This window comes from Epargyreus clarus, unplaced genomic scaffold (genome assembly GCF_041222505.1).
Source record: "Epargyreus clarus isolate Ecla_fem2 unplaced genomic scaffold, WU_Ecla_fem_2.2 ptg000015l, whole genome shotgun sequence".
Taxonomy (NCBI): Eukaryota; Metazoa; Arthropoda; class Insecta; order Lepidoptera; family Hesperiidae; genus Epargyreus; species Epargyreus clarus.
The window spans coordinates 15,490,609-15,513,423 of NW_027332223.1; the positions used below are offsets into that span (position 1 = coordinate 15,490,609).

The 22,815-nt window shown below is 35.3% G+C and overlaps 1 non-coding gene across 1 annotated transcript; it reads left to right on the top strand.

Annotated features, from left to right (window-relative positions):
- Positions 1–387: 387 nt before the first annotated feature.
- On the top strand, positions 388–460 carry TRNAR-UCG (transfer RNA arginine (anticodon UCG)). The gene has a single exon. It is a non-coding gene; the product is annotated as a tRNA-Arg (tRNA).
- The last annotated feature ends 22,355 nt before the right edge of the window (positions 461–22,815 follow it).

The following is a 22,815-nucleotide window of genomic DNA, read 5'->3' on the forward strand; positions in this document are numbered from 1 at the left end:
TTATGATTTTCAATCAAGTCATAATCGCGTTATAATATAAATTTATCTATTTTTATTAATATATTATATCATTACAAAAATATATTTTTAATAATATTTTTTTTACGTTTATATTGAATGTTTTTTTTTTTATATTTATGATTAAATAATAATAATTTTATCTATTCCTATACAAAAAATGTTACGCAATTTAATTTTGAAAATAATACTTTCGTAAATTATATTCTTTTACACTATAAAATGAAAAAATAAATTTTATTTCTTTAAAATAAAATTATACTTACATTTATTATGATGATTTTAATTCGTTGCAATATAATGCATTTCTTTGTTTTAAAATCAAAAGCATCGACTAATGTGTACGTAAATTTTACCAATGCTTACAACGACCGTGTGGCCTAATGGATAAGGCGTCGGACTTCGGATCCGAAGATTGCAGGTTCGAGTCCTGTCACGGTCGAAAATTGTAACTCTTTTTTTTAATTTATCTATTAAACCGTACAATCAAATTCCATATCGTATTAAAAGTATTAAAGAATATTACCATTTATGTTTTCATTTGTTTTTTCTTTTGATCAAGTATTTTTTTTTAATTTACCTGCTCATTAAAAATAATTTAAAATTAGGATGACCATAATCTTAATATAAAAAAAACATTTTTTATTTATTATTAATATTCATAATTTATTCATGTTGAACAATTTAAATTGTTGTTACAGTATGTACCAATGTGTTGATAGATGGCGCTACCAGTTCACTCATTTGATATCAAATTGTCATCTATTAGAAACAGCTCTCGCTTACAATGTAAGTAGATAACAATATAAATAAAAAAAATGGCAATTAAGTGAACGTTGAACACGCACACGGAGTGTTCCGTATAACTAAATTCATATTTATTTTTTATTTGTAATAAGTATTTATATTGTACCGAAAAACGCCGAAAAATAGCGGTTGACTGTATGGCGAACCCCGTTTATTATTAAATTTAATTTACTATTTTGTTGATATAGTGGCTATCGTTAGGTAGGTACCTACATACGCTATAAAAAATCAATCAATCTAGTACGGTTCAAGAGATAGAGCCCTGGTAGAGTAACAGGCGAACAAACAGCGGAGTCTTGGTTATAGAGTTCCGTTTTTACCCTTTGGGTACGGAACCCAGAACAAGGAGGGAGTGGGTCTTCTCAAGAGGGAGAGCTCTTCCCAAAATCCACCCTGAATCCACCACTGTACTACCTATGTATCTAGGTATCTTAGTATGTGTACCTAGAAACGTATGTATGTGTTTTCATCACTTAGGAGGTTTTAGTGAGTGAAAGAATATGTTGTATTTTGTAATTCTGATATTTTAAATACTATGAACTAAAGTAGGTTCTTACAGGGCCGGATTTGCGGGAGGGCCGGCGGGGCACCTGTCCCGGGGCAATAAGAGAACGACCGCCACATAGAGAAAAAACTCGTCGAATCAAACTTTCACGTTTTCTAAACAGTATTTTTTCGCACCTTACCCACAATACTTGCATACATAATCACCACAATCTTTATTGAATTAATTTTAACTGGCAATACATTGTTGAAAGACTTAGTTTTTAGACTTAAACATATTTTTGTTCACGTTTTATTCGGAAATTAATTAACCTTCTTCGTTGCTCCAAGCCCTCCATAAGAGCCTTTCCTCCTTCGGTACCCCAAGCCCACCAACTCCGTCCCTGCCTCCATATGAAATGTAACGTACGTCGCCTCACTCATACAATTGCCGGTCCCATTCGCGATCGATATCATTGTCTGGCGTCTCCTGAAGCGACCATTGTATAAACATTTTGTCGAGATTCTATTACCTAGGCACATTATTGACATCAGGACTAAAATATAAGCTCTAAATATAGCTATATATACAAGGCCTAGACTCCGCTCCTATTTACCCATTTTATTTCTTGTGCCTTACAGAGTGTTAAGAAAAGGTAATGAAATTTGGAAGAAATAATGATAATTTATGTTTTTCGAAATCAGGCGACACATCAAGCTAATATTGCCTTAGACCTAGAAAAATCTTTGGAGTAGTAGTAGAATTGCAAAGCCATGTCGACTGAAGAAGAGCTGGTTTGCAAATTTTGGAAGAACCGCGTATCAAATATCACCTAAGAAATTCAAAGCTATGGATAAGTCTTAAATCTAGTCTCATAGTGCTTCTAATGACACGAAAAACTTAATTTGGATACTACTGCAATATTGCATGTGGAAATCTTTTTAAAGAAACTGGACTTATACCTACTACAAGTGTGTACAAAAGAATTAAGTGATCGAAATAGAATGACAGTTCTAACTGAAGTGTAACGCATCGAATTAGGTATAATGTGAATATTTTTTGCCCAATCAACTCTTCTTAGCCAAATACAACAGGATTGTAGGTTGCTACTACCTATAAGGTGAAAAATTAATTAAAGTTATCGTAACCGAAGTTATCTTCTAAAAAAGAGTGTACCGATCACAGTAAGTGTAGAGATACATGAGACGTTCCATTTAACTTGATGATCTAGTATTATTTAGTGTTGAAGAGTGATCACAGTTGCGTATGTTGTGGAGTATCTACCTCCTTAACATCAGGCAAAGTGGTAGCTCGTTGGCAAACTCAAACTTACAAAGAAGTCGTGTAAACCAATCTTTTATCTTAGTATTATGATGAAAGTCCATCATTAAAAAGGTATAATTAATGGGAAAGAATGCCTTACCTTTATGTCTAATTTCCAGCCACGTTGGGATGTCTGTGACGCATACTACGTCACGAGTAAAGTATATTTTGCTTTACGATATTGACGTAATGTAAATCGCAATCAAATACAACAATACCATAACAATATAGGTACAACCGATAAAAGCAAATCACATAATTAGTAGTCTGGCCATAAAATTTTGAAATAAATGATAATGCTAGAGTTACAGGGTGCCTAAGATTTCGTTGACGTCCCAGGTAGAGTCTAGTTTGGCTTTATAATGGTGAAGTCACAATAGAGACAGCGTCAAAATGGAAAATCAGTGAGTTTCTATGACGCGTAAGTATGACATTTGGTACGGCTAGAGTCGAGATAATCCCTGTTATGATGACATAGAGTCCCAATTGGACATAGCCTCGGCTGCAGAACGGTGGTGAGCGGTGGTTACCAGTGACCAGCACCAGTAGAGTCTAACTCTGATTATTAAATAAAATAGGCTCTATGATTTTCGATTATAGAGTAAGAACGTTTTTATGTTTATGTTTTACGTCCTATTAGCTTTTGAAGTAGCAAACTAGCATGCATTCTCTCTGATGGTAAGTATTTACTGTCGCCCATTAACGCCTGTAATAAACATCTGTACCCTTATCATGAGTTTTTACGTTTTGACAAATATGACTGTTTTGGTATTTGTTTACGTATTTGCCCAAACAATTTCCAATCAGCGCCCCTAGCGGATTGTATTAGAACTATAGTGTCAGTAACGTAACATTAAATATCTAAATTGACAAAACGGCGCTTTATGTTTTGTCTCTCTTTTTTGCGAACATGTGAGGCAGACAAAAAGACTTGAGCACTTACGTTTACTCAGTCTACTGAAGCAAACGGGAACAGAATAATGAATTGAGCAAACGTAACGTTAAATGGTGGGATGTTTTGAAAACAAATGGTAAGGGTACAGATAAGGTTAGTATCCTACCTGGGGAGGGCCACAGATGCATTGCTACTCATGAGGACTAAGTCGGAACGCCTCGGATATGTATCTCTGCCTTATCACACCAATACATGTTTAATACATGTAAATAGGTATAGTAGAGTCTCGTTGACTCACATACTTAATTGTGATGTAGAGTAGTAAGTCTACAATCACACACGGCATTGTCGCTTCCACTCCCGATCGATACGATTGTCTGGCGTCTCCCACGCGCCTATTGTGCTATTTGTGCTGTTTTATTGCCATTTTGCCATGTTTGTTCTGTAGTATTGTCATCAGTTGTTACTAGAATCCATCGATATTTAAAATTATTTCCACTTACCCTACCTTACAATGTCTTACAATGCTTTGCTTATAAAGATCTATACTTGACAATTTCTTCCTACTACAAATTGTAAAATTTCGATCTTTGGTAGGCAGACATGGGATAGATTGATTATTGAAAACAAGAGTTAGGTAGGAAACAAAGGTAGATCTGGGTAGGTAGGTACAAGTTTGACATAGTTATGAAGCTGTTATACATTTTTTTTAACTGACAGATCATCTGAAGACTCTATGACCTCTACATAAACCTGGGTGTAATAAATTCTTACTCTGACACCATACATCTCTGTAACTAAGTATATCAAGGTGTTTAAGTAAAAACAAGAAAGCATATAACTTCATGGAATAAAAACATTTATTCGACAGTCAATGATTCTAAAAATATTTTTTTCAAGCTGTTCTAACTTATGTTATTAGGTATGTAAGTATCATTTAGGTATGTGAATGATATCATTACCTAAAAGAAAGTCACATAGCGGTTAGAGGTTTAGGTAAAAATCCGAGCCACACCTCCATAAGAAAGCGAGATTCGCCCACAAACACCCACAACACGTCACAGCGCGAACAATGCGCACAAAGGGCTCTGCTGTCTTCCCATTGTACGGAACAAAGGGAGCCCCGCCCACAACAAAGGCGGCTTTGTTTCATCTACCGCCGAGACGCCCTGATTGGCTGAGATGCTCCACACAGAGCTGATGCAACTTGACCACCCGGTGTTGAGGAATGTTCAGAAAAACTTGATCGTATCTACAACTACTTAATGTGTCCCCACTTAAATATGCACCTTAAACCTGAGCTACAAGCTTCAGAATACAATGCGAAGGAAAGCAGATGCTTTTAATCGAACGCGGTCGCTTTGATCCGAATTAAATTGACAGCTCTCTATAAATAGCTACTTTAAACGACTTTGGACCGTATGTGGTTTTTGGTAGCCGTTTTTCGAACGGTCAAGGTCTGGTTACGTAATGTTGACATAATGTTTTGGAAGTGCCTACTTCAATGGATTCTATAGATAAGTTACACAAGTGTCTACCTTCTATATTTAACTAATGTACCTACATACATAGCAGTGATAACCTAATGGTTAAGAAACTCGGCCTCTTGATCGAGGGGTCCGAGGTTCAAATCTCAGGCACGCACCTCGGATTTTTCAAAGTTATGTGCGTATTAGAAATTATTTATCACTTGCTAAATGGTGAAGGAAACATCGTGAGGAAACCTGCATACCTGAGAGATCAACAAAAAAAAATCTCAAAGGTATGTGAAGTTTACCAATACGCACTTGGCCAGCGCGGTGGACTATTGCCTAATCCTTCACATTACGAGAGGAGACACGAGTCTCGGCTGGGCACGGGCCCAGCAGTGGGATAGTAATGGGTTGATGATGATGACCTTTATACCTTTTTATAAGGTGGAAGTAGCTAAGGACCATGCAGGTCATCTGATGGTGAGTAGTCACCTCCCATTTATCAATATCTGTAATCATAGAGAACAGGAATTTTAACTGAAGCCAGTCGAAGACACTAAGATGGTTACCTAGTGTGGAGGCAAATCAGCCGCTTATTTTAATTTGTAGTTGGTAGAGTTCTGTGGCACATCAACGTTATCGAGTTCATACCCTAAGCTCCTGGAGGTGGTTTCTATCACATCTGATTCCTGAATAAAAACAATTAAAATTATCTATATTTAGTATTACTTAGGTGCTTAATGTATTATTTATGTAAGTAGTGTATTTAGGTACGTAGATAATTTAATGGTATGAGAACCAAAGACACAGAGTTCATTTTAAGCGGTTTTTTATAACATAGGAATAGCAGACGAGCATGCAGCCCACCTGATGGTAAGTGGCTACTGTTGCCTATGGACATCTGTAATCAACCCCAGATAGGATTAGATATTACCTGAAGTCGGCCAAGGATGCGCCGCTACCCCTGAGAACTAAGCTAGAACGCCTTGGAAAAGTAAGTCTCCCTTACCATACCCTTCAAAACGGAACACAGCAGCGCTTAACACTACTGTTATGAGGCAGAAATAGGTGTGGCGGTGATGCCGCCGGAGTCGAACCACAAAAGGTTCTACCACCTTCAATAACCAACACCCTAAGCATTTATTAAATCAGCTTTAAATAGGTTTAAGAATTCAAGTATGTTACTGATGCCCAATAGCTGTAGTCGATTACAGATATGTTGTTAGCCCTAAACATTTAATTGAAACTCTTAATGTCGCAACTCTACCTTACAAACAAGCTTTTAACACTCCAAAGACAGAAATAGGTGTGAGCTTAAAAAAAAAAAAATGTGAGCCGTCACGGGACGCCTGGCAGATGTGAAACATCGACATTATTTTGTAAAAGTAATATGCAGAAAAGAACATATTGTGATAGGAACTAAATATGTCATAATGATAAAATAAAATATTACGATTTTATCCAGATAACGATGACTATTTATTGAATAAACATTTATTTTCATTAAATACAAAAAATTACGAATTTATTTCAAAGCGTGACTACTTAATGGAGAGAATCGCACAGTGAATCGCACAGTGCGCATGGCGACGCGTCGCCACACCGTACACACTACTGTATATAGACTGTATATATATATACCATCGTATGCGTGCGATGTGCGTGGCATGCGTCGCCACAACAGAAATCAGTTTTACGTGCGGCTATAGATGTTTCACATCAAAATTAGTATATTCTGGTACTATTAGATTTACAAAATCTTACATAACATTAATAGTATGTCTTGTGTTTAACTGATCTTGGTGACGTCCAGTTTCAATAATAATATTTTGTGACCCCTGTGATGATTGTTGGGTTCTGAATTATTTATAAAAAATATGTTATTAAAATATACAGAAAAAAATAAATTGGCTCCAATATATTAGTAAACTCAAGAATCTTAGCTAGTTATTTCAATATATTACTAAAATCGTAAATTATAAGTATCAATAATGAATGTTTCACAATAAATGCCACTATGATTAGAAAAATTAATTAATTTTTGTTTAATGTTCATATTTATAACAAATAAGAAAAAAATTTCGTGCGCTGCACGCCATCAGCTGATTTTGAAATACAATTCTGTCAGTCTTAATAAATTTATTCTCTGAGAAGAATGACATTAAAATTAATTAATAATTTAAAAACATTGTATGCAATGATTTTTATGTGAATTTTAATCTACCAAGATAGTAGATTTTACATTTGCTGGCGCTCAAAACACACCAAATATACGCGTGCTTAATGCACAGATAAATGCATACTTTAATTATAAAAAAATAATTAACTTACTGATGACTTGATGGTGTGTCATAGTGTGATTTTGCTTTCTTTGCAGAAGGCTGATCACTTTCACTCTCTAAATTATCACGGTCAGGCATTTTATTATCAGAAAAATAAGCGGGCAATACTTAAAACATACAAAATACGTCAAGTGGTGTAAAACGAGTTAAAACGACTCCAGTCGCTCTCGCGCGGCGTAGTAATACACACGAATGTCACTGAACACGTTAAACGTCATTATTTTGAATTTTAAGCCTCAAAATGCCTTCTTGTGCAATGCATAAATGCAAAAATTATGCTCGAAAAAGAAACAAGATTCATGGAATCACCTATCACACGTAAATGAAGAGAAATTATTAAATTTTGTTTATTTTTCGTGTTCGATCCGCCATGATTACATGAGTAACCAGAAAGAGACAAAGTATGTTTTTGTCAATGAAAGTGATAATTTTTTATCTTTTATCTTTATCACTTTCATTGACAAAAACTTTCATTGATTGAATTGAACTGTCATAGATCAATGAAAAAATTTTCATTGATCTATGACCATAGATCAACAGAACAGAAGTGACATTTTATTGAAGCTCACGATGTTTATACGTGTATGTTATAGTTTAAGATCCCACGGCTTAATTTTTATATTAGTGTGTTTTAGTCAAAATATAACTTTTTATAGTTTATTTTAATAAAATAAAATCGATATATGGGAAATTCTGTATCCTAATCTCTAAATTTTCTTCGATATCTGTGGTAAATAATAAAAAATATTACCATAAAATTTATATAGGATAGTATACGGTATTTTAAAATTTCTTGAATTGAATAAATTAATCTAAACATAATTTAATAAACAATCTTTGTATAGCCAGAAATTAATCCTCAAAAAGACCACGGTAAGATTAGAATCTTATATATAAAATTCGCATGTCACGATGTTAGTTACTGTACTCCTGCGAAACGCTCTTACTGATTTTCATCAAAATTTATATGCATATTCAGTAAGTCTGAGAATTGGCTACTATCTATTTATTTTTCATATCTCTTAAGTGATAAGGGTTGTTCACCCTTAACATTTTTTTTATTTATATGGCAACACAATGTTTGCTGGGTCAGCTAGTACATTTATAAAATGTACACAACTTTGCAATTAATGGTCGTGTGTAAAATAAAACTGAAAATAATAAACATAAATTAGTAAAGATACTTCGCCGCCTTGAAATTGAATGAAGCCACAAACGGCTTATTAGTAAGTTTTTTTTGAATTATTGACAAATAAAAACATTTTTAGAGAAAATTTACAAATAAATAACTAATACTGCGTAATTTACATAATAGATAAATAATTATTTCAAATATTTTAGGGACATTTTAGCACGGAGACGTGGCAAAACTTTTTTACGCAACTATTTCAATTCTCAAAACTGGGTACATTTTCTTGTTAGGAGTGAGTAATATTTACTAATATACGATAATAAATATAAACAATTTTTAAATCGTATATTTTAAACCAGTCGATACATCTGTATAGATACATTCTTTCATCAAATTATATATTTATATAATAATAATTTATTTAGTTAAACTGTACTATAACATTTCTACGTAAACGATGTACTAAAACTATTATCGACAGTTCTGGACATTTTTTACCTTCTGTTCCATTATTTCATTGTCTTTGACAAGCATGAGTATCAATGAGAAATATACGTCCATACGTCCCGTTTTTAACGGGACAGTCCCTTTTTTCGATGCTTCGTGCCGTTGTCTCCGAAATGAACCGTTGCCATTGTCAATTAAGTAACAGTAAATATTATAATTGTGAAAGTAAAAAACATGGGGTGCTCCATTTATCAGTTTTCATAAAGCGCCCCACATTTTTTGCACAATTATACTATTTACTTTTCCTTAAATGATTCCTAGATTGAAAATTATTTTCTACTTTTTAGTTAATTTTATCATAAAAGCGTGTTTTTTATTATTTCTAACTATATTTTTTCAAGTAAAAAGTATTTGACATAAAAAAATCGATGTCCCGTTTTGACTGAAGTAATCATTGGTCACTATATTCCATGGTCAATATTTACGTTTGCGTACACTTGAAACGCAAGGTCAAACACTAGTTGTCTTTTTTTATCACATTGTTCTAATAGCTCTGTCCCTTATAGAACATTTGTCTATGTAGTTAAAGGTAATCGTCGCCACGCCAGAAATCTTTTTTACGTGCGGCTATAGATGTTTCACATCAAAATCTAAGTCCATGTGTGACAGTGCCTTCTCAGTTGAACCAAAAAAGACTCTACCACGTTTCCATGTGCCAAACGTAGAGTCGCAGTCAAAGTAAAGTAGGCAACCTACGACTATTAGCCTCAGCTACAGCAAGTGCTCTCGAGAATGTCGAAATTGGCAAGTGGAGAGCGAGGGGCAAACAGTGCTCGAGTGTCTCCAGAACACAAATTGCCACTCAGGCCAGCCGAGTAGCGAGGACCACTGATTTTGGCAATAAGAAACGGTAATAATCTTATGCACTACATACTTAATACGTAATTTAATGGGAATTGCAGTACTATACAAAATTGCTAGATTTTATTTAAATGTTTTCAAAATGCTAGGAACTATGCTGAGATCAAAAAAGAGTCGAATCGAATAGTTCTACCACCTAAAAATAAAATAAAAAAAAATAAGACCAAAGGTTTCATTGCACCGTAGGCGGAAAACAGTAATTTTAACCGACTGAAATCGACCAGTTAACGTGTCAGTCATGACGTCATTTCAAACATATGTCATATGTCCACGATATCCAAAGGTCAGCGAACAAAACTATCTATTTCGATAGATAGATAGTGCCTATCGTCTTTTCCGCGTTCCCCCTAAACCTTCACCGGGTGACCAAATCCCGGATTACGTCCTGTAAGTGGACATCCTTATAAAAGGCTGTTGGTATTAAGTCGTAACGTGACTTTTGTTGTAGATATTTAGGGGATTTTCACGTAGCTTACCTTATCTGTACATCCTATAAAATATACCTTTTGACATTGTTAATTATAATATTGAACTAGTGGTTTGGGATAAGTTATTTTGCATATACTTACTCGTAGGTAGGTACTGGTGACAGTTATACGAGGAATTGTCAAGGTCTTTGAGGTAACAATTAAATGTATAATTAAGTTATATTTTAAAAAGCTTAGTAATTTAGTACCATTAAAGTCTCTACGAGATAGAAGTACCTCGTTACGTCGATGTTTGTTAACATTTAAAGTAAGGAAGAGGTTTATTGAAGAGCATTTCGGAACTATTCTCACTAACTACGGCTTACAAAGATTGCATTGATTAGCTGTCTCTTTATTATCATGTTTTCTACAGATATTTTTTTGCAAATTGTGTATTAAACCCGAACATGACTACTAAGGCTGGACCGATTAAACCGAGATTTTAGCGACAAAACCAAACCCCACAATATCAGGCAAATAGGCTACTAAGCAAACCCGACAATACTCCACGCCAGCCTCGCCTCGGCAATAGCCATCGAGCTAGAACAATCCAATTAATTAAAAAGCAAATCTCCAAGAAGCCGTGCCTCGGTGCGGTTTTAATTATTGGCTCAGCGCTGCCTGTGACGTCGTTGGTACTACAATAAAACTTGGGAGCTGGTATAATTGGAGCGCTGTATTCAATATAATTGGCCGGTATTGGAGCTCTGTGCTCCGAGCCAATCAAAGTTTGGAGCGACAATGCCCCGTTGCCGTACCTAATTGCCAATTGGCGGATTGATTAAAAACGTGTCCAACCATTGTGTTTAAACAAATGTTTGCACAATATTCGAGGTTTGCGAATGTTGTGGATTGTTTTGTAGCGTAACATGCGGACTTGGGCTGCAGATTCGTCTGTGTCCTTTCATGGTAGTTATATACAGAGGAGTACAATACTGTTTTTTTAGGAATTATGAGTGCCACTAGCAATAGCTTATGTTGTAAGTTTCGCCTGGAAAACTCTCAGCCAGGACAAAATACTGTGATTGGATTGAGACAATGTACCTATTTGGTTCCGGTTTGGCAAAGTATTCCACTGTAGGCGAAAAATGAGATTATATGTCGGTAATTTATGACCGAGGCCCAGAAGGTCCAAATACCTACCTTATTTGTATCTCAATATAATGAAGTCAAAAACAAAACAACTCGCGTACCACACCCAGTCGCACAAATGATTGCGATTGTGGATATTTGGGTCCATGCCACATCAAAGAATGCTACTTAATATAAATGGAACTATATAAAAATATGTATAACGTGGATAAGGTCCAAGATAGTAACTCAATAGTCAATACCAAATAGGGGATGATTTCTCACATCAAAAAACGACCATTCAGCCACTGCGAAGGTTATAATTAATCATAAATGATACTGGCGGTGTTTACGTGAATGACTGCACAAAAAATATGGCGGTTGATCGTAAAACCTTTGACAACAAAATGGAGCTAACAACCCGTTTGCCTAATCATTGGACTAAAACAGTGGTTGTCAAAGTATTTTTAATTGATTGTATTGAGATTTTTGGTGTCTATTTCAGGATCAGATCTCCTCAAAAAAATGTCCAAAAAGAGCTCTCATCCAAAGCCAGCAATGAATTTGCGGCTCCTCTGGTGACTATTTCCATCATCAGCCCATCTGCCTTATCGCTTAATTTAAATATGTTTTACCAATAGGTACCTATTGTATTCATACTTATGTATCTATTGTATTTTGTTATTGGATTAATAGCCAAAAGCCAAATATAACAAGTATTTTAAGAAATTACTTCAGAAGAACAATAGAGTATTTTTTCTTCAGCTCCTTAATTAAATCCGAAAGGACATTGTTGTAAGGATTGACTTAGAACGCCTTATAAGATCTACAAGGAAGTCCTCCCCATTAAACGTCAGAAAACTTTAACAATCGCTGACCTCTGTCTAAAATAGCACCTGCTAGTTTATTATCGCAATAGATTTGTTGTAAATAAAAAAGTATGAAAGAAGAGGAAGTGATAAAAACTCCTTCGGGAACCCCTATTATAACACCTTACTGACCATTTCTAGTTTTTTTATTTCATTGACAAAATATGAGAACTTTGAATTACGTTTCGAAATTTGCGTTCCATTCGGTTTTTTTTGTGATACTTTTTGTGAATGATAGCGTTTGGTTGGCCACAAAAAGTTCTAAATCGGTTGGTATATTGGTCCATAATTAGGTACAATGGGGTATAAATACATAGACGTTAATTAATAAAATGAAAAAAATAATGGGTATCGACCTTACCTTAAACCATTATTGACAGGGTTTATATATAAGTATTCAAAGTGCTTTTTAATGTCAAATACAAACTTATATACCTAGATAGGTACATTAAATTTTTACTCTAGGTACCAAATTGATGCGCGATTCTAAAAAAATATATTTTACCCCCTTTAAGAACTAATAAAATGATTACTAGAATTTATTTTTGATAAAAACATCATATGTACCTACTACCTATGTTTGCAACTATAGGTGCATACCTATAATCATATAAACATTTGAGTATATATTTCTAAAGTAATAAAAATACAGTTAAAGCACAGATTACAGAAAATGCCATTAATTGGCACACTAAAATAAAAAAGCCTAAGAATTTCAAAAATAATGACCATCTTTTTACGGTTTGAAAATCTATTTTCTTCTCATTGTACCTAACACTAAATTGTAATTGTATCAGACGAGGTGTGATAAAAACGCCATAACAAAACATGGTGGCAAGGTATTTTCGGATCCCATGGGTTTTTTGGTGTTTTAGGCCCGTGACGAAACATCCTTGTAGGCAGCCATTTGTAATGAGTCAGCTGAATTGAGTTTTTTATCTGTGCTTCGCCTTTACCAGCATCTGTTGTGAACATACGGGTTTGAAGTAAATAGAACAGGTAAATAGGTAATTTACTAAGATAGATGATTTTTTTTTATATATTATAGTTTTAAACAAGTATACAGTCTGAACGCCAAGAGGCTCCTACCATCCGGAGATTTCGATGCAACCTGAGGTCGGGCACAGTTACTATTGCAGACTATGTTGGAATGCCTCGTGTCATAACACACTCTTCAAACCGGAAACTCACTACCCTAATCTAGTTTAACCGTTACATCTCTGTGTCAAAATAGCAGAATATGGGCACATGAGACGTTTTACCTTATTTACTTTTCAAGGACAAAAACCTAAGCTACATTAAGCTAGGTAAAATAAACCATCCCTAAGATGGTTTATTAATAAAAGAGAGTAGTAACTAAAGTGATATCTTAAAACATATTAATCGTTGGTAGGTATAAGTATCAACAATATCTTAATTTATGTTGTAATTTTAATTACTGTAATTGTGCAATAAATCATTTAATGCATATCTAGCAGGTATACTTTTGTAAAAAGGTGTTAATTATTCTTTTTTGCGACTCAAATTTTACACAAAAAGATCTTTCAACAGCGTCATTATCCCTTATTTAGTCATTAAATTAAATATTTGCATAACGCCTTTATCCAGCGCATTTCAGAATAGCAAGATGACAATCGCGGCTGAATGTGTGCGAGGCACCTATAGCAATGAAAATTTTAAATTTAATTAATAGCAAGTGGCGTCGTCGCCCCGATTATATTATTACGCAGAGCTATTGTGCGCCAGACGGCCCCTCTTGCCTCCCCCGCGGTGGGGTGGCCATGATACTTTATGAGGCGAGGACGCTTTTTCTGGATGAATATGTCGCGGAAAACGGATTGCCCTAAGTTTGCTTTCACTATCCCATATTAATGCTTGTCTTAAATTTACCTGTGTGATTTTGTTAGTTTTTATATATGTATGGCAATATCCTAGCAGTAAAATTAAGTACTTATATCTACTTACTTACGTTAAAGCTTTTCTTAAATTGGTAGTTTCTAAAAATAACAAAAATAAGAATAGTCACCCTAAAATGTCGCATCCCTTGGCACTTAAATTTTGCATTGCTTTAACACTGAGTCCACGATTATTTAGAGATCAGAGAGAAGCTTAGAGCTTGTTTGTATATGGGAGAGTTGGACGAGACGAGAAAAACCTTTAGGTTTTTTGCTGTCAAATGGCAAAAAACTATTTATTCTTCACGACAATTTTTGAAGCTACGCTATGTATTACATACAGTTCACAACATCTTCGTCAACTAAACTAACTTTTGTGATGTATCCCAAACTGTTCCATGGTCACCCTACAGCAGGGTACATGTCCCCCGGCCGAGACGAGCGCGTTGGGCGCCGCTTTGTTAAGCAAATCCGAGTTGCCTTGCTATTGCTATATATTATGTAAGTATAATGCCGATCTTCGCTTATTCTATGATTATTCTAGCTTTCCGAACTGAATCTTGAGTAAACACGTCAAAGCCTTGCTTTTTTAGGGATCCGTACCCAAGGGCAAAACAGCACCCTAATAAGCCTTCGCTGTCTGTCCGTCTGTCACAGGGCTCTATTATTTGAACCGTAATACTAGATATACACATTTTTTTTACTTGAACCGTAATAGATAGACACTTGATTTTTACAAAGTAGGTATGTGTAATGGTGGCTGCCATAACAACAAACACTAAAAGAAAAGAAGTTTGAAAATAAATGGGGGTCTCCACTATACAAGTGATTGTGAGTTTGTTTGTTTCTTTGTTACATTTTCATGCCTTAAAACATAACTGGTTTTTATGAAATTTTGTACACACGTTATCTGGGGTTCAGAAAAGGAGACATGATACCTTTTATCCAAAACCTTATATCTGACTGCGAGCAAAGCCGCGAGTACAAGCGAGCTATAAAACAGAAAAAGATATTTAATTAATTGTATCAGGCGTTACTTTGTGGAAATGCTTGCTATTAAGTGAAGATTAAAATATGTATGAATGATTTAAAAAAACATATTCATACATATTGGTATGTATGAATAATGTATTTTTAAACCATGCGGTAGGTAGGTATGTACTACCCACCCTTCCACAACCAGAAAGTATTCGTGTAGATCAGCGTTTCCCAACCTTTTTCAGTCCACGGACCCTTAGGAAATCAAGCACATTTTTCACGGACCCCCTTAATAAAATGAAGAGCAAAAAAAAAAAACAATCCCAGCCAAATATAATTTGAAAGACCGATTTATATATACCGTGTGCTTAGATCACGTTTTTCTTATAAAACCGGTTTGCTGATTTTTCGTTTTGCGGCCCTTATGCATTTAATGAGCAATTATGGCAATAACAATTATATATATATGGTCCGGAGACGACACCGCGGACCCCCATACATATACTCGCGGACCCCCAGGGGTCCGCGGACCACAGGTTGGGAAACGCGGGTGTAGATGAAATAAATATAATTAATAGAAAAAGATATAACAGTGCTACCGCGAACCATGATTAGTTCCTTGAAATGATGTTGATGATGATGTTTAGTCAGGATTGTTTGATTCAGCAGTATTGTGTGCCGCTGCATTGTTGTGTAGATGGCAGTGTGCTATTGTCAGTTTTGTGATATTCGAGTGATGTACGATGTGGGTACCCGCGGATATTGCGTAAAGACACTGGATGTGGCAGATATGCAAAATTTAGATAAAAATTTAGATAGAAACTCGCAGGACGATGACGGGTACGTGAACACCGTGAATGAGTATCTACCTACTGTACCCTTAGTATGAGTTCTTACGTTTTTACAAAACTAACTGTTTGTATTTGTTTACGTATTTCCCATAAATTTCCAATCAGTTTTGATACAGTCCGCTAGGGGTGCTGATTGGAAATGTACGGGCAAATACGTAAATAAATACAAAAACAGTCATTTTTTTACAAACGTAAAACTAATCATACTAAGGGTGCTGCACTCGCATACCTTTGATTCGCACTGAAAATCCTACACCCCGCAGAGAACGGACGAGCATCGTAGCGAGTATCGGAAACAATCGAATAAGTTATTTATATTCTCACCCCTATTCCTCTACATTCGGCAAATGTTACTCTATAATTTGTGTGAGCTCAAACTGTAAACTGTGTGAGCTCAAAACAAAATAAACTAAGTAGTTTAGGAACATGAAATGGGAGGTATCTTTTATATGTATATAGTTCTCGTATTGAGTATCTAAGCAGTTGCCAATTAGTCGAACTATTAGTTTTTTAGAGTTCCGTACTCAGAGGGTAAAAACGGATTTTACTAAATTCGACTCGCACTTGGCCATTTATTTACAATCATATAACTGCTTAAGATAATTGAAACAAAAACACGGATATTGTTGTCACACGATATGTTTGTGCATACGCATGACAGAAATATAATATGTGAGTCGTTCTCAGTACGAGTTCCGCATTGAAGTGAGCGTAGTAATTTCACTTCTAGGATTAATAATTCCACACACTATCATATTGAATCGCGTGTATACAGAAACGGAACGCGGATATATAGTAGCGGTATTGTTGGATTGTATGTTTATTGTACGTATTCTGTTGTTCATGTGTTCAACGGATATAGAGGAAAAGGTAAAATTAGGATGGTTGATACAAATAGTTTAAGACATGTCAACAACCTCAAGGACCATGGTAGCAAAGGTACATGCTATCCACCTGATTTTAAGTAGGTCATCACTGCTATCTATGGACATTTGAAACAATCGATTGAATTTATTTTAAGTTGTCCACAGAGATATAATTACTTTTTACATAATTTGTATTCGATATTCGGTGAATCCATTATTCGATGTATCTCTTATAATACTTATTCGTAAGATCATCACCGCTTATCAGACGTAAAAAGACATACGGACGCATCTATGGTCATGCAAAAAGTTTGCGTCGGTGGTGAATTTCGGTATTTATCGCGCCCTTCGACGGGCGAAATCAGTAGCAGATTGTTGATGAAGTACTTTTCTCACAGAGTTCTTTATTTCTAAGCTAGATTTTAATAAATTTTCTCTATCTATTCAAAGGAGTAGAACTTATTTGTAATATATATTTTGAGTTAACAGTGGTGTAAGGCTGCTTTGTGATGAGAGAACTGCAAACAAGATCTAATATAAGATGTTTCAATTAGTCAAACGTAGAAATGCAATTACCATCTTAACAGACCTCAAACACAAAAGGATAAAGATGTATTTTTTGAAAAATTCGGAGTGGGTGGTGGATGTGGTGTCGGCCGGATTCGAACTCCCGACCCCATCTTGTCTGCTTCAAACAAAGGACATATTAGGATTTTTTTGAAATCCTGCTTAAGACATAGATATTAAACTGAAAATGAAAAGCCATCCAAGGACCAAATCAACAATACGATGCGTCATCGAAAACAAATCACAAACGTCGATAATCAAACAATGAACCGTAATCAATATCTCGAAGGGTGTAATCTTAAAGGAGGGTTTTAAGTCCTCAGGGGTTGTTAACAATGGCTGTTTTTCATATAAACAGCTCAAACCCCTGCAATACACGTCGCAACTGACAGCTCCGTAAATTATGTGTTTTTCACAAAACTCGGACCAAAGTTGCGATGTTGACATCGATTTTCAAGTTTCGTCCGCTTAATAATTTATGGGCGAGGTTTGCGTTTCGCTTCGGTACGCTGTTTACGTTTAAGTTGTTACCTGTTTTCGGTAAAATGTTTACGATGTCTGCATTTATGTTAGTGGGTTTAGAAAAGTATCTATAAGGTTTTTGTAGAAATGTAAAGTGAAATTACGAACGGAATTCGGGTGTTTTGTATATTGAGTTTTAAATGAAATTAGCTACTCTTTTTGTCACATAAAAATAAACAAAATAGAGTACTTATGTAACTTGTCTAATATAAGGGATACCTAATTGTCGCTCATGCAGGTCCAACAACGGGTCCTATCCGAGGTCAGTCGCATATGCCTAACTGCACTTGTTAACTTAGTTGAAATGCCTAATTTTAGAATGTTTCCTATCACTCCCTTATAACATTCCCTTAAACAAAAATATAACGCCGCTGTTATACGGCTACTTGGTGTAGTGTAATGATCAAAAGGCATCGTAAGATAAGAACAAGTAGGGTCGTGAGCCTCATAAACTTCGCAACGTAATAACGTGTTTATGGTTGACCATAGGTACGCCTCCATTCTTATTCAGGGTTAATTACAAATGTACCTATATCGACGGCACCACTTCCTATCAGGTGAAGTCAAAAAGAGTAAGTACCACGGTAATAGTTCCGCTCTGAAACAACACTCGAAACCGCTCTGAATACTATCATAACTACAAAATTTTCTATAATGTTTTTAAACCGCGAATTACTTAAAATATTTACCAAGTCTAAAAAGTACGTAGGCATTATTTCCACAAACCTACAATAAACGCAACGTCTCTATTACAATTGTATCCGTAGTTCCACATGTTGTTTCACAAGCAAATTGAAGCAATCATTGCTTAGTAATTATCACCTAGCTGGGTTTAGGGGCGTGTTTCACTGACGCAGAGTAAAGTCTAGCGAGAGAATATGAAAGAAATGTTTTAACTCAATATCGTACCTAGAGAGCATATTCTAAAACTTGTAGTAAAAGCTCAGTGATATGAATTACGTTAGAGGTTCACGGTTCGAATATCTCGATACACTCAACGTTCTATTTCTGCATGAAAGCGCATACGGAATCATAACACCCTTTCATTTGCATGTAAAACTAGAATATGGAAAATAATAGTGAAAATATCACCGTCAATTCGCATAAACGAGAAATTTTCTTTAGCGAGAAAATTTAAACGCTCAGCGTTATCGTTTACGGTGGAACAAATGGCTTTGTAGCAAATATTTAGAGGCAAACCACGCAACATAATGTCTGATATTACCGCGTGCAGTATTACGTGCTACAAGAAACTGTTCCATCGGAGGTTTATCTTTAATTGTATAGTAACTTGTTTAGTGTTGCCATTGTTGCTGTAATACTCGTGTTTTAATGATAGCGTTGGTCTCTAGTGTATGTTAGAATGTAGTGGTTATTATAGTTTGTTTGTTATGGGGTGAAATATAATTTGAAATAATGTCAAATAAAAATAAAGGTCTAATGAGGTCTGGTGTGACTTAAATATTTAGATATTTTAGAAACCTAGTATCAAGAATTATGGGCATCTTAGAAATATAAGAGTATTTAACTTCTTTTCCTCTAAATATTTGTACAGTTCAATCAATCTGATCAATTCGTTAGCTAATTTTGGCTTACACGAATTTTCAACACTGTTCCCATAATTACGAAACCAATTTAGCTAAACCGCTTGACCCAAAGTCAATTACGGAAACAAAACGGTCACCGCCTCCGCCTTTATCTGTCACTTTGACAGCTGTCACGTGACGTGTCAAATGTCACGCGGCACGTGTCGGCGCGTGTACTTTAAACTGTTATCGGGAATTTTGACAGCGGCGTGTCAAAAGTTTAGACTTGTGGGAGTTGGACGCTTTGACGCTACGATTTTGTTTTGTTGTCGCGAAATGAGCTTTTATTCAAAGCTTTTAATTTAAATTATAAATGTTAGAATTAAATGGGCTTGTGGGCAATTGTGGCGAAGGCCATTGTAGCAAAAATTAATAAAGAATTACAGTATTTTTTTTTTAGCTAATTAGGTACATAGGCATTCTTATGCTGAAAGTTTGTGATTCCAAAGGTGGATTTTGCCTTTCAGTTTTTGTTCTTTTTATATACCAAAAGATGACTGAGACAAACTTAACACCTCATAGAAAGTTCATCTAAGTATCAGATAGTAGATAGGTATATACTTACTATATTCCTACGGTATCACACAACTAATCTGAATATATGGGATGCTTCCCTAGCACACCTTTGCCATTAAAGGAAAAAAAAATTGAACGATTTCTTAAAGATCCCTATAAAAAATAGTTTTTTAAAACAAATCTTAAATTATGACAGTATGGCAGTACTCACTTATTATTAAGTGTACTGTACACCCGTCTATAGGTATAAAAACCACGGGACCCTACCACCTTTCTCATATTTTTCTATTCCATTATACTTATGTCTTAGATAAACTCTGTTTAATTTACTCATTAATACAAGACATGACACAATTTCGAGTAGGCCCAGTAATTACTGGAATGACATGGGCTGCGCGGTTGTGATTATAAGGGGCCCATTATCTTGTCACTGCTAACGAGATACCTACACACCGTCCGACGTACTGTAGGTGTTGCCATACACCAGGTAGATAGGCTCTAGCGGGATTAGTATGGTAGGATGGTTAGCCAGATGGAGTAAAAAGTTGAATATGTTTGTCATTGTGTAAACTTCATTTTTTTTTATCAAAGTCAGTCAATGTGCCTCATAAATAGAGAGATGTGGATATCGATGTCATGGAAATAAGTGACTACGTAAAATTAGTAACTAATTATGTAGTTACGTAGCTTAGTTACGTAGTTATGTAGAATTGTAAGCTCTGTAAATTGCAAGTTTCAGTTGTATAATTCGCGTCTTTTTTATTTATTATGTTCGGGACGTACACTTCTCAGACTAATTCGGAGAGCAGTACAAATTTTGAGACCGTGCAAGAAATTCAATAAGACACTAGCACCTGTCAACCACCTAACTCCTGACGGACGACGTTTCCTTTTATAAATCGACTTATAAATAATTTTATAAGATGGATAGCTATGATGACCGATTTTGATTATATTAAAAAATCTGCCACACACTTAAGATACCTAATCTGAGCGCTCTCTTTTTAATCGATAGGTAAAAAGTACATTATTCATTGTTACTTCAGCTCATTATTTAATAATATTATATTTAACTTATTAAAACGTACTTTTGTTTGTTATGATATAGAATTACCCGCGCCGTCGCCTCGGAGTGGATGTATTTATTAGCACTGTTTGCTCACAAAACAATCGGCGGCTGCATCCGACGCCGATTTTATTTATTTTCGCTCGTTTTGTCGTAATCAGGACTGGGGAGGTGCTTAGATGTACAGGGTGATCTTAAATGTTGAGTTAGTTTGTTTAATTTGAGATTAATAATAATAATAATTTACTTATTTCAATTAAAATCCATATGAGTATCCATATAAAATTAAGCTAGCTGGTAGTCCAACAGTAAATGTTTAAATCAACGGCCACAGTTACCTTGGGAATTTTGTTTTAGCCTTTGCACTTACAATTGCACTGTGAAACTACAAAGAGATCTACCACATAATATGTTGTCATAGCGTAAGTGCCCTGAGAAGTATATTCACGAATTCAATTTAAAGTAAAATTAACGTTAATATTAACTGTGAGAACCCTCGCACATCTCATCACATCACATTACGAGTAGGTATGTACATCCATGATGTTATTTGTTTTATTTTAAAAATAGCTCGAGGGTAACCTAGTATCCAAGACAAACAGGTTTTTTTTTATAATATAGGAGTAGCAGACGACCAAGCAGTCCACCTGATGGTGAGTGGCTACTACCGCCTATGGACACCTGTAATCAACCCCGGTTAGGATTAGATATTCCTACCTGAGGTCGGCCACAGATGGGCCGCTACCCCTGAGGACTAAGCTGGAACGCCTTGGAAAAGTATGTCTCCCTTACCACACCCTTCAAAATGGAACACAGCAGCGCCTAACACTGCTGTTATTAGGCAAAAATAGGTGTAGCGGTGGTGCCACCGCAGTCGAACCACAAAGGGTTCTACCACCTTCAAATGCAATAAATAAATAAAATAGTACATTTAAATAATCAGTCAGTTTCTAATTACTAATTTTACATCGTATAACGTGGTTCTTAATGTTATGTCAGCCCATTCCATTTTTCTAATTTTAAGCAAGTATGATTTTTTGGGGCATAAGCCTCTGGGGATAAAATAGGAGTAGCTACATTTTTAACATTACTTAGCTTTAATTTGTTTTTAGGCAATTCGGAAAAGCCAGTTACTTCCTCCCGAACTTTACTGAAAAATCTCGAAGTTGTAAAAATATATTTTATATAATTTAGTGCAATATTGAATGTGATTAAAACTGATAGTGGCTCGTTGTAGAAGCTTTTTTGAAATTCTATACCTAATTTTACAATTTGATAGGTACTCGATTAAGATTCGCCTGTCAAACATGTATTTTCTATCGCCAAAAATTAAACCCTAATTACTACAGAACATGGTACTGACTGTGTTACTAGACCCACTTCAATAAAATCTTACGTTAAACATGTCATTACGAAGAATATGAAAGACATTGAATCATCTTACTGACTTTATGAATGAAAAGATATATCTGTCTGGATTTACTAAAAGAAACACCCTGTACATTCTCACCTACCCATTACAAGAGGGTTCGCGCAATTGTTTATGTTATTCCACGGCGTTCTGCTCCACAAAAGACGGCCAGTTGTTTACTTTCCGCCAAATCACTACCCTTGTACGCAATGATATCTATCCATTGCATATTTTATTAAAAAACAGGGGCGCATTCGGCCGGCAAACGGAATAATCATATTCTAACACGATGGATCTAATATCAACGCT